The sequence below is a fragment of the Herpailurus yagouaroundi genome, unplaced genomic scaffold, assembly GCF_014898765.1.
Source record: "Herpailurus yagouaroundi ecotype Mexico unplaced genomic scaffold, PumYag 141, whole genome shotgun sequence".
NCBI classification, from domain to species: domain Eukaryota; kingdom Metazoa; phylum Chordata; class Mammalia; order Carnivora; family Felidae; genus Herpailurus; species Herpailurus yagouaroundi.
In genome coordinates, this window is record NW_024412396.1 from 45,102,871 (window position 1) to 45,116,654 (window position 13,784).

The window sequence follows — 13,784 nt, forward strand, 5'->3', positions numbered from 1 at the left end:
AGGAGGAGGAGGACAGTCTACTGTATGTATCCATATTTCTAATCTTCCCATTGTTCTTCCTTCCTGATGCTCCACGATTCCTTCTTTTATCATATCTTGTCTCTTTGAAGACGTTCCTTTAGCTAATAAGGGTAGGTCTGCTAGAGACCAATTCTTGGCGTTTTCTTTCCTTCAAAAGTGTCTTTATTTCCTCTTCATTCCTGAAGGATAGTTTCACAGGAAATAGAATTCATGGTTGACAGTTCTGTTCTTTCACCACTTGAAAAATGCACCACTTCCTTCTGGGCCTGCATATTTTTTATGAGACATCTTCTGTCATTGGAATTAGTGTTCTTTATAGGGAATGCATCATCTGGAAGCTGCCTTGGCCCTTCTGGCCAACCTGGTAGTTCTCAAGCCTCAGCAAGTACCCGCAGCCGGGGTGATTAACTAAATCTTTCTTCGTATATCTATAGATCAGGCATTCTTTTCGAAAACAAAGCCCATCTACACATCACCAAATTCTCTTGCACAAACCTCCCTCCCCTCTGGGCACCAAGGAACTAGACCCCCTTGCACAGCCTCCAAGCTGAGAGAACATCTGTAGCTGGCACCATCAAGTCTCCATGCAATCAAAAAATGCTATGGATTGGGGCACCTGGGTGGCTCATTCAGTTAAGCATCCGACTCTTGATTTTGGCTCAAGTCATGATCTCATGGTCGTAAGCCTGCTTAAGATTCTCTTTCTCTCTGCCTACCCCCCTCGCTCTCTCTAATAATAATAAATAATAAATAATAAATAAAAAGAGTAATGTTACAGATCAATGCACTCTCTTTACTGATTAACTGCCCTAAACTCCTTTAAAAACCCCTGCACCAGGCAGAAACCTTAAAGTTGGCCTTTGGACAAGATTCTGCCTTTTCCCCAGATTGCCCGACGCCTGAAAAAAGCTCATACTCTTTTTCAAACAAAACTCTTGAGTATTGGCTTTTTGAGTAATGGGCAGTCAAACTTGGGTTTTGGTAACAATTTCTATTTTCAAGATTTTTTTTTCTTTTTCTGAAGTTTCCATAAGTTTAATTATGCTGTGTGTTGGAGTAGACCTCTTCAGATTTGTTCTGTTTGGGATTTGTTCATCTTGAATATATAGGTTTGTGTCTTTTGCCAAATGTGGGACATTTTCAGCTATTATTTCTTTGAATACTCTTTCAGTCTCACTCTCTTTTTCTGGGACTCTGATACGAATGTTTGCATTGTCTCACAGGTCCCTCCTGATCCCCTGAAGCTCTATTCTTCTTTTTCCCTCGGCCTATCTTACCTCTTGTTCATACTGGGTAAGTTCTACCGATTTGTGCTAAAGTTCACTGCATCTATCCCCGGTCATCTTCATTCTACTATTTAACCCAGCAATAAAAAAGAAATTTTTAATTGTATTTTTCAGTTCTATAATTTTGATGTTTCTTTTTTATATAACTTCTGTTTCTTTGCTCACATTTTCTGTTTTTTTCTTGTTTGAAAAGAATGTGTAATGATTGTTAAAGCACTTTACAATGGCCTCTTTAAAAATCCTTGTCAGATAATTCCAACATCTGATTCATTTACATATTGGTATTAGATGATCGTTTTTTCTCACTGAAGTTGTGATTTTCTTGGTTCTTGGTATGATGAGTGATTTTCAATTATACCCTGGACATTTTGCCCATTATGTTAAAAACAACAACAAAAAACCAACTCTGGTCCCTATTTAAACACTTTAACAGGCATTTACCTTGTTTAGGTTTAGCATGAAAGTTCTATCCAACTTTTGTGAGCTCTAGTTTCAGTGACAGTTTAATTTTCAGGGCCTTTGTGGTATTATTTTGGTCTACTTGCTTTTTATCAGGTGACACTGGGATTCCCACTTGTTCCTGCTGTTGCTGCCTAAGAAAACAGAAGGATTTGTGCAGACTGGGCCATCTAGTGTCCTCCAGCAAGGAGAAGGGAGCCTTAGTTCTACAGGGACAAAGAAGCTTCCTGGTTGGGCAGCCTGTTGTGGTGGGGTCCCTCTTGCTGATCACCTGTCCTCCCACTCCAGTGTCTCTGAATGGAGAAGGGAAATCTCAGGCCCATGAAGACAAAAAGATGTGCCATGCCTTGCTACTGTTGTGATAGCACCTCTCCTGTTCATGTTAGGTGGCCTCTCTAGTGTCTCTGACTAGGAGAGGGCAGTCTCAGGCCCACAAGGACAAAGCAGACTTTCCTGCTTGGGATGCAAATTGTTGATGGGGGCCAGTGGTCCAGTGCTGCTCAGCTGTCCCAGTATCTCTTGATGGGGGAAGTGAATCTCAGGCCCAGAAAAGTGCTATCCCTAACCACTAATCATTAGCAGGGCTCCTTGCCAGTGATGCCAGGCTCGCTGGGTGGTGTTTTCCTGTTTGATACTGGTGGGGAGACGGCAGAGGGAAGGGGAATGGGAAGTGGTGAATGAACCAACCTGGGCTACTTGCTGTTGCTAAGATGGGTGTTCGGAAACGCTGGGTCCGAGGTGTTTGTAAAATACGCTGCTGCTGGGAATTGAGATTCCAAACCAGTTTGCCATCTTTTTACAACCTTTTATTAGAGTTCTCCTTTGGCTACCTTTTGTGTTACTTCCAGGGTCTATAGATGTATTTAGTGGGAAGGAGCAGGGAGAAACAAATCTACACCATCTTATGTGAACTGGAAATTATTTACTTATTCAGTTCTCTTACCATTTGTAGACTATTCAGGTTTTCTATTCATTCGAAAATCAGCTTTGGTAAGTTAAGTTTTCTAGGACTTTATTAACTTCATCTAAGTTTTCAAATGTGCTGTCAAAAAGCTTTCATTTTATTGTCTTTAAATCTCTATAGTTATAGTTTTATTATTTTTTTAAATTTCTTATTGTGTTTATTTATTCTCTTTTGTTCCCCCCCCCCCCCCCCGGTAATCTTTGCTAAAGAATTACCTATTTTTTTTAAGGTTTTATTTTTAAGTAATCTCCAAAACCCAACGTGGGGCTTGAACTCACAGCCCTAAAATCAAGAGTCACATGCTCTATCAACTGAGCCAAGAGTTATCTATTTTATAAGCCCTTTTTTTTTAAATGTTTATTTACTTCGGGGCGCCTGGGTGGCGCAGTCGGTTAAGCATCCGACTTCAGCCAGGTCACGATCTCGCGGTCTGTGAGTTCGAGCCCCGCGTCAGGCTCTGGGCTGATGGCTCAGAGCCTGGAGCCTGTTTCCGATTCTGTGTCTCCCTCTCTCTCTGCCCCTCCCCCGTTCATGCTCTCTCTCTCTGTCCCAAAAATAAATAAATGTTGAAAAAAAAATAAAATGTTTATTTACTTAATTTTTTAATGTTAATTTATTTTTGAGAGAGAGAGCATGAGCACTGGAGGGGCAGAGAGAAAGGGAGACACGGAATTTGAAGCAGGCTCAGAGCCTGATGCGGGGCTCGTACTCACAAACCATGAGATCATGACCCAAGCCCAAGTCAGTAGCTTAACCGACTGAGTCACCCAGGCGCCCCTATTTATTTCTGAGAGAGAGAGACAGAGTGCAAATTGGGGAAGGGCAGAGAAAAAGGGAGACACAGAATCTGAAGCAGGCTCCAGGCTCTGAGCTGTCAGCACAGAGCCCAACGCCAGGCTCGAATCTACCAACCATGAGATCATGACCTAAGCTGAAGTCAGAAGCTTAACCAACGGAGCCACTCAGGTGCCCCATAAGTCTTTTTGAATTGCTAGTTTATACCTTTGATGAGTCTTTCAACTTTATGTTAATTTATTAATTTCCTCCACTCTGCCTTTCTTTGGGTTTGTTCTCAATTCTTTTCCAAATTTCTTAAATTGGAGACTTAGCTTATTAATTTTCAGCCTTTCTTCTTTTCCAATATATGTATCGTTTAAGACTATAAATATCCCTATAAACCCAGCAGTACTTACACAGAAAGTCTTGATATATAACATGTGGTCTCCTATAGAGGAGGGATGCCAGCTTCACCCAAAGTTTTGATGTGGAGACTGATGACACCACACATACACTGAGAGTATGAAAAAGTTTATTCCTGACATAATAAGGTTTTCTGGGGAGTAAGGTAAGCTTGAAAGCAGCTCCAAAGATGGCTTGAGAGAGCAGGAAGGGGCAACTGGCTTGGGATTTTATGGTGGTTAAGGGGTGGGTTTGAGGTGAGAGTTCCCACAGGTTGACTAGAGCTTGTGTGGCTTGAATGTCTTACTAGTACCAGTGGAAGGAAGGAACATCCAAACTTTCTTATCTCCTTGCCCAGCAGTGAGACGAAGGCGAAGGAGTGGTGGAGCCTGAAAATTATCAGCAAACATCACCAATGGAGTCAGACTCTTTATGGCAAAGAATATTACCACTATAATTTATTTCTAAATATTGTTAGCGCCATCATGACTTCTTCTTTGAGTAAGAGTGGTTTAGAAGTATGTGTGTATATTCTAAAGTATCTAACTACATGGTGTTTTCGCTGTATTTAAAAACTTCTAACTAGAGGCGCCTGAGTGGCTCAGTCAGGTAAGCGGCCGACTTCTGCTCAGATCATAATCTAGTCATTTGTGGCTTTGAGCCCCACATCAGGCACCACGCTGACAGTGTGGAGCCTGCTTGGGATTCTCTCTCTTCCCCTCTCTCTGCCCTTCCCTGGCTTGTGCTGTCTCTCTCACTCTCTCTCAAAATAAATAAACTTTAAAAAATAAAAATAAACATTTCTAACTAAACCGCATTGTGATTGGAGAATGTGGTAGTATGTTAATTTTGATATGTTTCACGAGAATTTTAAAGGAATTTTAATTCTCAAATTTAGAATGTAATGTTTGAGTTACTTTTCTCCGCTTGTTTTAAAAATTATCCTTTTCTTTGCTGTCTACGATTTCACCATGACTTGTCAAAGTTTTCTTTTATTTATTTTCTTTTATTTATTCTATTTGTGATACATGAAGGCTTTGTGTGTGTTTCTCATAAAATGTGGAAAATTCTCTGTCACTATCTCTTTGAAGATTGCCTCTTCTTTTCTTTCTGTTTTAGACTTTGAATAGATACTTCTTGGAACTTGGTGCTCTAGCCTCCTTATCTAATATTTCTTTCATTTTTCCATTTTCTGGATAATTTGAATTCTGGGTAATTTCTTCCAATGTACCTTTCAGTACACCAATTTTCTCTAAACTGTTCTAACTTGCTCCACTGAGTTTTATCAGTCTAATTATTTTATTTTTCATTTCTAGAAATTCTTGCTGGCTGTTTTCCAAATCTTAGTGGTCTCCCTTCAAATTCTTTTATTCTTTGAGCACATTTTGAGCTTTTAAATTTTTCTTTAAATATATTAAGTATGTTTATTTTATAATCTATGCATGATAATTTGAATATGTTAAGTCTTTTGGGGCCTAATACAATTGTTCTTTGGCTGTCACTTATGGGACCTTATTTCTGCCCTATTACCTGTTTTTCCTAGAGCTGTTTATTTGTTCATTCATTCATTCATGTATTCATTCGTTCATTCATTCATTCATTTTGGAATCTTTGGGAATGCTTTGGGATTTCGTTGAAGTCGCATTCCTGAAAAGATGATTTGCTTTTGCTTAAGGGCACTATATCAACCTGGATAAATTAAATTATCTACTGAAAGTTTTTAGAGATTTCTAGGAGTCACATAGATTGTATGCATTTGGCCTCAAACCTACTTTGGGCAGGCTTGTTATTATAAGTTCTCATGGGAGATTACCTACCTCTCCTTTGTTACAAGTTTGAGACAAGTAATTTTCACCCCTCTCCTCCTTTTTTTGTAGAAGGTTTGTTTCTCATTTTCCTTTTGGGTTCTAGCTTTATGAAGAGATCTCCTGTTAGACTTCTGAGGTCCGACTTCACTCCTGTTCCCTGGCATAACACAGGCACTGAAACCCCCAAAGATCAAAATCTCCAGGGATTAGGATAAATCCCTTTCGGAGAAATTAGGGATTAGGAGAGATTTCCCATTAGGGAAAAAGCAGACCTGGGTGCTCTCTTACTTATTGGGAGTTCCTCCTAGTATTACTTTTGGCCTCTGTAAATCCTTTCATTTGTCTCAACTCAGAAAATCTTTAAACAAATTTTTTAAAATAGACTTTTCTTTTTTTTAATTTTAGGTTCACGGCAAAATTGAGCATACAGTACAGAGAGTTCCCACATACCCTCTGCTTCCCTCCCGTGCCACAACCTCTCACTTCTCTGATGGATCTCACTAAAGTTGTTAATTTTTCAGTTTATTTAGCGTTTCCCTTGTTGTTGAGACAGAATGCAACTTCCAAGCTTCCAAGCTTCCTCACATGGGAGACCAGAAACTAGAGTTTTACTTTTCTTTTTTATGGTTTCTCAGTGGTCTCCCCTCATCTACGGTCAACATTTTTAAAAAATATCTTATTTACAGTTTTAATTACTTCAGTCTAAAAGGGTTATTCCAGGTATCTAGTTGGCCAAAGTATCCAAAATGGAAATCCTTATTATTTTCTTTTGAATCAGAATTGTTAGCTTTCTAATTTGGCAATTTATATTGCAACTATCCAATTTATATTGCAACTATCACTTTGAGAGTTCTTGTTTCTCCTCACGCTGACCTAGGCATACCTTGAACACAGTCTGAACATCTTTACCTATATTACCTACTTCGTTGTATCTCATCTTTATCTAAATGCCAATCGTTACTACCATTTTATTGATTTGTAAATGTTTATTATTATAAACCTCGTTTGCCATATCTTATCTATTGTATCTTTTCCCCAGGTACTCAGTTTCCTGTGGTTTTTTTTTTTTTTACCTTAAATTTGATGTATTTCCTATTCCTAAGTTCCAACTCAAAAATTCTAATTCACCAGGTTTGAAGTAAGCTCTAAGAATATGTATTTTAAAGAAATACTCAGCTGTTACTGTGAACCACATCCTGCAAAAATACTAATAGATACTATTAGTTTCATAGATCATTAGATAAATCAAAAAAAAGGTACCGTGACTCCAAGTCTGCTATTCTTCACACTATACCAGTTACACCTTTCTGACCCCATTTCGGTTCTTGCTTCCTTCTTCCTCCATCCAATTTTCACAAGACACTACCCATTACTACAAACATGAAAATTCTGTGGCAGATAAGAGAAGTATAAGCTGCTTTTCTAGTAGACATGAAGTCATTAAAACTGCAGACCTTGGGGCGCCTGGGTGGCTCAGTCGGTTGAGCATCCGACTTCGGCTCAGGTCATGATCTCGCAGTTCATGAGTTCGAGCCCCACATCAGGCTCTGTGCTGACAGCTCGGAGCCTGGAGCCTGCTTCGGATTCTGTGTCTCCCTCTCTCTGCCCCTTCCCCACTCATGCTTTGTCTCTCTCTCTCTCTCAAAAATGAATAAACATTAAAAAAAAAATTATAAAAAAAAAAAAAAAAGACTGCAGACCTTAACACCAGACAGATCTGGGTTCAAGTCCTGGCTCACAGGATTATTTTTGAGCTGCTGTGTGATCTTAGCCATGATTACATAAGGTGGTTACTTAATCTCTTTATGCCTCAGTTGTCTCATTGGTAACATGTAAATAATCAAGACACTTAAACTCACAGTTAGAATAGCGATTAATGGAATAGTATTTGAAAAGCAGAGGCTTCGAAGCATAGTAAGTGACCGATCACTAAACAGTAGCACTTCTGTGTTACTATTTTTTTGCTGAGCTTATGAGAATTTGCTCTAATTTTTGTACCAAGGTCAGGGCTACAGTTCTGCCTCAGATGCAGGTAATAAAGAAATATATTATCTGGAAAGAATTAAAAACCAGCTGAGTAAAAGTCTGCCTGCTTTTTAAAAAAATTAATTATTTCATTTTTTTTTTTTAATTTTAGAAAGAGAACGCACGAGTAGGGAAGAGGGGCAGAGGGGGAGAGAGAGAATCTTAAGCAGGTGCCAAGAGTCCAAGAGTTGGACAGTCAACTGACTGAGCCACCCAGGCGTCCCAAAGTCTGCCAGCTTTTTATCGTTACTATATAAATCTGGAATTCTAAACAAAGTACTATTCCCCGAATATTTTTTGTTGTTGTTGGACTAGGTTCTAAATAATTGCCATGGCTACTGTTAAGTTTTTATTATACGTGACCTTCAAGGTAGCAATTTTGTTGCTTATTCTTCAGTAAACATTGCATTCTACATGGAGGCTAACGATGAGAGCTCTGGCCCTTGCCATTCAGACTAGCTCCATTCATTCATTCATTCATTCATTCATTCATTCACATCCAAGTTAGTTAGCATATAGTGCAACAATAATTTCAGGAGTAGATTCCTTAATGCCCCTTACCCATTTAAACATCCCCTCTCCCACAACCCCTCCAGGAACCCTCTGTTTATTCTCTATATTTAAGAGTCTTTTATGTTTTGTCCCCCTCCCTGTTTTTATATTGTTTTTGCTTCCCTTCCCTTATGTTCATCTGTTTTGTATCTTAAAGTCTTCATATGAGTGAAGTCATATGATATTTGTCTTTCTCTGACTAATTTCGCTTAGCCTAATGCCCTCTAGTTCCATCCACGTAGTTGTAAATGGCAAGATTTCATTCTTTTTGATTGCTGAGTAATACTCCATTGTGTGTGTGTGTGTGTGTGTGTGTGTATACACACCACATCTTCTTTATCCATTCATCCACTGATGGACATTCAGGCTCTTTTCATACTTTGGCTATTGTTGGTAGTGCTGCTATAAACATTGGGGTGCATGAGTCCCTTCAAAACAGCACACCTGTATCCCTTGCATCTGCTGGGTCGTAGGGTAGTTCTAGTTTTAATTTTTTGAGGAACCTCCATACTGTTTTCCAGAGTGGCTGCACAAGTTTGCATTCCCACCAGCAGTGCAAAAGAGATCCTCTTTCTCTGCATTCTCACCAACATCTGCTGTTGCCTGAATTGTTAATGTTAGCCATTTTGACAGGTGTGAGGTGGTATCTCATTGTGGTTTTGATTTGTATTTCCCTGATGATGAGTGATGTTGAGCATTTTTTTTATGTGTCGGCTGGTCATCTGGATGTCTTCTTTGGAGAAGTGTCTATTCATGTCTTTTGCCCATTTCTTTACAAGATTATTTGTTTTTGAGTTTGTAAGTTCTTTATAGATTTTGGATACTAACCCTTTATCTGATATGTTATTTGCAAATATCTTTTCCCATTCCACTGGTTGCCTTTTAGTTTTGCTGATTGTTTCCTTTGCTGTGCAGAAGCTTTTTATTTTGATGAGGTCCCAATAGCTCATTTTTGCTTTTGTTTCCCTTGCCTCTGGAGACGTGTTGAGTAAGAAGTTGCTGCAGCCGAGGCCAAAGAGGTTTTCGCCTGCTTTCTCCTCAAGGATTTTGATGGCTTCCTGTCTTACATTTAGGTCTTTATCTATTTTGAGTTTGTTTTTGTGGATGGTGTAAGAAAGTGGTCAAATTTCATTTTTCTGCATGTCGCTGTCCAGTTTTCCCAACACCATTTGCTGAAGAGACTGTCTGTATTCCATTGGATATTCTTTCCTGCTTTGTCAAAGATTAGTTGGCCATACGTTTGTGGGTCTATTTCTGGGATCTCTATTCTGTTCCACTGATCTGAGTGTCTGTTTTTGTGCCATCCATGCATTCATTTTGAGAGTAAGTTTGTAAGGGTTCATAATCATTCAAACTAACTTTGGGTGTAGTTTGTTTCTCCAATTCATATGATACCACACATTCTGGTGTTCAAACAAAAAATTTAAATAATGATAGCACAGTGATTGTAAAGACAAAGATACATTACTTCAACTCTGTCATTGTATGTGATAGTGAGGTTTTTATTTGTACTTAAGGAGTGGTTGGGTGGCTCAGTCAGTTGAGTGTCAGACTTTGGCTCAGGTCATGATCTCGCGGTTTGTGAGTTCGAGCCCCCCATCGGGCTCTGTGCTGACAGCTCAGAGCCTGGAGCCTGCTTCAGATTCTGTCTCCCTCTCTCTCTGCCCCTCCCCCACTCATGCTCTGTCTGTCTCTGTCAAAAATAAATAAAAATTTATTTGTACTTAAAATTTTAGATTATAGAGATATTTAAAAGTTGCTAGAATTGATCCTGAAGAAATAAAGACATGGCAGTTTGCCAATTTTTTAATTTTGTTGTGAAATTGGATTTTCATGAATCTCTGCTTATCCTTTTGTTTAAAACTTCTCTTGGGACGCCTGGATGGCTCTGGTGGTTGAGCGTTCAACTCTTGATTTCAGCTCAGGTCATGATCCCAGGGTTGCGGGATATAGCCCTATGTCAGGCTCTGTGCTGGGCCTGGAGCCTGCTTAAGATTCTCTCTCTCCTTCTGCCCCCCTCCCCCACGCCCACTGGCTCTCTTTTTCAATTTAAAACTTCTCTTAGGGGCACCTGAGTGGCTCAGTCAGTTAAGCGTCTGACTCTGGCTCAGGTCATGATCTCATGGTTCGTGGGTTCGAGCCCCACACCAGGCTCTGTGCTGACAGCTCAGAGCCTGGAGCCTGCTTCGGATTCTGTGTCTCGCTCTCTCTCTCTGCCCCTCCTGTGTTCACGCTCTCGCGCGCTCTCTCTCTCTCAAAAATAAACATTAAAATTTTTAAAAATAATAAATAAAAATAAAAAATAAAAAATAAAACTTATCATACTAGTTTATCTTGCTTCATGTGAAAACTTTTGAAGTGAAAATTAATAAGAAATTAATAAGAAGTCTTGCTATACTGTACATTAAACAAAAGTATGTGAAAATGAATTCTCATAAAGCTATTGACAAATCTGCAGAAACTGTAATGTTGTTATTCTTTACTATGATAAACTAATATGAAGGCACAAGTTTTACTACACACACACACACACACACACACACACATATGTAACAAGTGTTAACCTATTCTTTCTCTCCTTTTTCTGCTCTCTATATATTTTACTTTTTAAAACTTTTTCAATTATATGATTACAAAGGGAAATTCAATAAAAGAAAATTTCCACTTTTTTCAAAGCTTTTGAAATGGAATTTTCACTTTTATTTATTTTTACTGACATGACATACTGTAAGGTTCAAAAAAAGAAATGTTCACTGTTTACATGTTTTCTGGCCATTATTATTATTTACTTCATCTCATGATTATTCCTAAAAATAACTCTGTCATCAAGAGGAAGAAATGTTAAAAAAAAAGAATTAATCTACGCCAGCTGTCAAATACCCTAGACAGAACACTGGGTTTAATCCAAAAATAAGTGGAGTCTACTTCCAGAGCAGTCCAGTTACATTTTTCCCTGTCAAGCATCAGGGTTCCTACCTCACCTTCCTGTCTCCTTTCTGTTCATTCTTCTCTCTCTTCTCTTTCTCTTCATTGCCTCACCCAGCTCTGAAGTGCTGTTTTAATATGATGGACCCAGTGATAGTGGAACTGGCTCTGTGGTGAATTCATCAGAGAACAGGCTGCACAGGAAACTGAATGAAAGCCTGTGTATCACAAACCAGAAGACCAGGAAAGGTCAGAAAAGGATGCTTTATTAGGTAGCAGAGTACTGGGCTCAATTTCCTGTTGTGAGGACTCTGAATGGGGAGCATCTAGATGTCTTCACAAACTGTTTAAAGGAGCAGTCCTGTGATGGGGAAAGTGATGTGGTGGGGGAGGCCAATGATATGGGGAGGAAAAGAGAACCTAAACAAAAGGCACCACAAGAAAGAGAAACGCTTTTTCAAAACCACAATGATAAAATTCCTTTTTTTTTTCCACCAATGCTTTCTTGTCCTGAGAGTTTGTGGGGGTGCCATATATCCAAACAATACCAAAATGACAGAAAAAGTCAGTAGGTCTGGGTCAAAAATACTCATGGAAAATTCAAAAAAGAAATTTAAAAAGCAATGAATATGTAAATAAGACAATGTTATAATGCTAATATAATGAAATAGTCACCTCATTACAACTTAAGAAATATGAATAAATAGAGAATCAACTTGCCAAAGATTTAAAAAGTCACCAAGTGCTGGCATGGTAAGACAGAGAAATAGAAAGCTAATACATTATTTGTGGAGTATGAATTGGTGTCCTGGAGAATTTAGCAATATTTATCCTCAAAAATCTGTATTCATTGTAACCTACCCCTTTAATTTGTACAGAGGAAATAACTATAAATTCTGATAATCATTTAACCCTACATAAATTAATTACACAATTATTATTTATAATATAGAAAATCTGGAAATACCTCAACTATCCAAAAATAGTGGTTGGTTAGATTATATCTTTTGACTGGAAATTTATCCAGTGATTAAAAATTATGTGCTATCAGATATCTAAGGACATGCAAAATATACTCTTAAGTAAAAAAAACAAATTACTAAACATTATTCCCTATGCTTAGAAATGTAACTGGAAAATATATATTGAAGTAGAAAAAAGAATCTTTATTCCCTTCTTTCACTTCACTCTCCCTACTTGCTCTTCCCTAATTCATCCCAATCCTGAGAGGGAGTTGCTAGCGTTTGGGCAAATTCCGGGCTTCTGTTTGGTCCAGTTACTGACTGGGAGCCATTGTGTATTAAAAGGTCCTATGTGTAGCTCCCTCTCCCGTGCTTCCTACTGCCCCCATGTGGTAGGATTGGTAAATTGAACGAAGATCCACTTGGACTAACCAACTTGCAAGTTCACCTAGTGTCTCTTTATACTCATCATTGCTTAGCCTCCTGTACCTTGTGGTGATCTAGAGAATGGAAGATCGCAAGAAATGGAATCGGGCTTGGGAAGAAGTGGAAACTCTGCTAGGCTGATAGGGAACAGGTGCTACGGCTATCCTTCAGGGTACTCAAGGTCCAGGCTGCCTGTGTACCACAAAGCAAGGGAGGGATTAAAAGACACAATCGGTTATTCAAAGGCATAGGAAAAGAAAGCTCAAGGGGTAGAGGCCCCTTCTACCAAATCCTTTTGTAGCCAGACTTTGTCCAAATCACAGTAAGAAACGGTAGCAAACATCTGTTTTTATTTGTCCTGTTTTTCTTATTCTGATAAGAGCACCATCATTTCTTCCACCAAGGTTTTTAACCTGCATAAAGCTGAACCCTTTCCTGGCTTTGGGAGTTTTAACATGGCACTCTCCTGGCTGAGAACAATGCATTTCTCTGTCCATGGTATTTTATTTGGAGATGAATAAGTGCACACAAAGGGAAGATGTTTCCTTGGAACTAGATGACATGTTTGGAGCACTGAAATGAACTGCAACTCTAAAGCCTGGAAAATCTGTGTGAATAAAAGTGAAGAAGTCATCCAGGAGAAGGAGAGAACATTTGCTAAATGTGATGTCAGCAAATCAATACATTGTACATAATAAGATATGCCATAATATTAATACCAACACAGCCAGTAGTAAAACACAAAATCTTAAGAGTATATTTAGCTTACATATCAAAATTTGATCACTGTCAGAAGAGTGGTCACAAATGAACTGAGGTTATCTTTTCCTTCTTGACTGTTTTTGGGGTTCTGTTCTGTTTTGTTTTGTTTTGTTGAGTGGGGACATACTTTTCCAAGGCACAAGTTGAGTGGCTAATAACAAGAGTGTAGGATCTGGTAAAATGTAGTAATTCAGTTACGACAGTAAAAATGCAGAAAGGGCAATGATGTGAACAGAGGAAAATTCTAGGGAGTATCAAGATACAAAAATTCAGAAGGCTAAATTTGTGTTCAAGTCTAAGAGGTCAACTTTGGGTTTGAAACGAGATACAAAGAGAAAGGTCAGAATCTGCCTATACTCTGGTTCCAAAGAAGAAGTAAAAACAAGGAAATGGACAAAGTAGCAAAGGGTCAAGG

General features: G+C 38.8%; 1 long non-coding RNA gene across 6 annotated transcripts in view; it reads right to left on the minus strand.

Moving 5' to 3' along the window:
- The window catches only part of LOC121031985 (uncharacterized), a 57,826-nt gene that overhangs the window by 19,746 nt on the left and 24,296 nt on the right, over positions 1-13,784 (minus strand). Inside the window, exon 3 of one of the 6 annotated variants that reach the window (XR_005791024.1) lies at positions 11,276-11,437. The exons of the other annotated variants lie outside the window; for them this stretch is intronic. This is a non-coding gene — a long non-coding RNA (uncharacterized LOC121031985). The remainder of the gene's footprint in view (positions 1-11,275; positions 11,438-13,784) is intronic. 6 annotated transcript variants of the gene reach the window in all.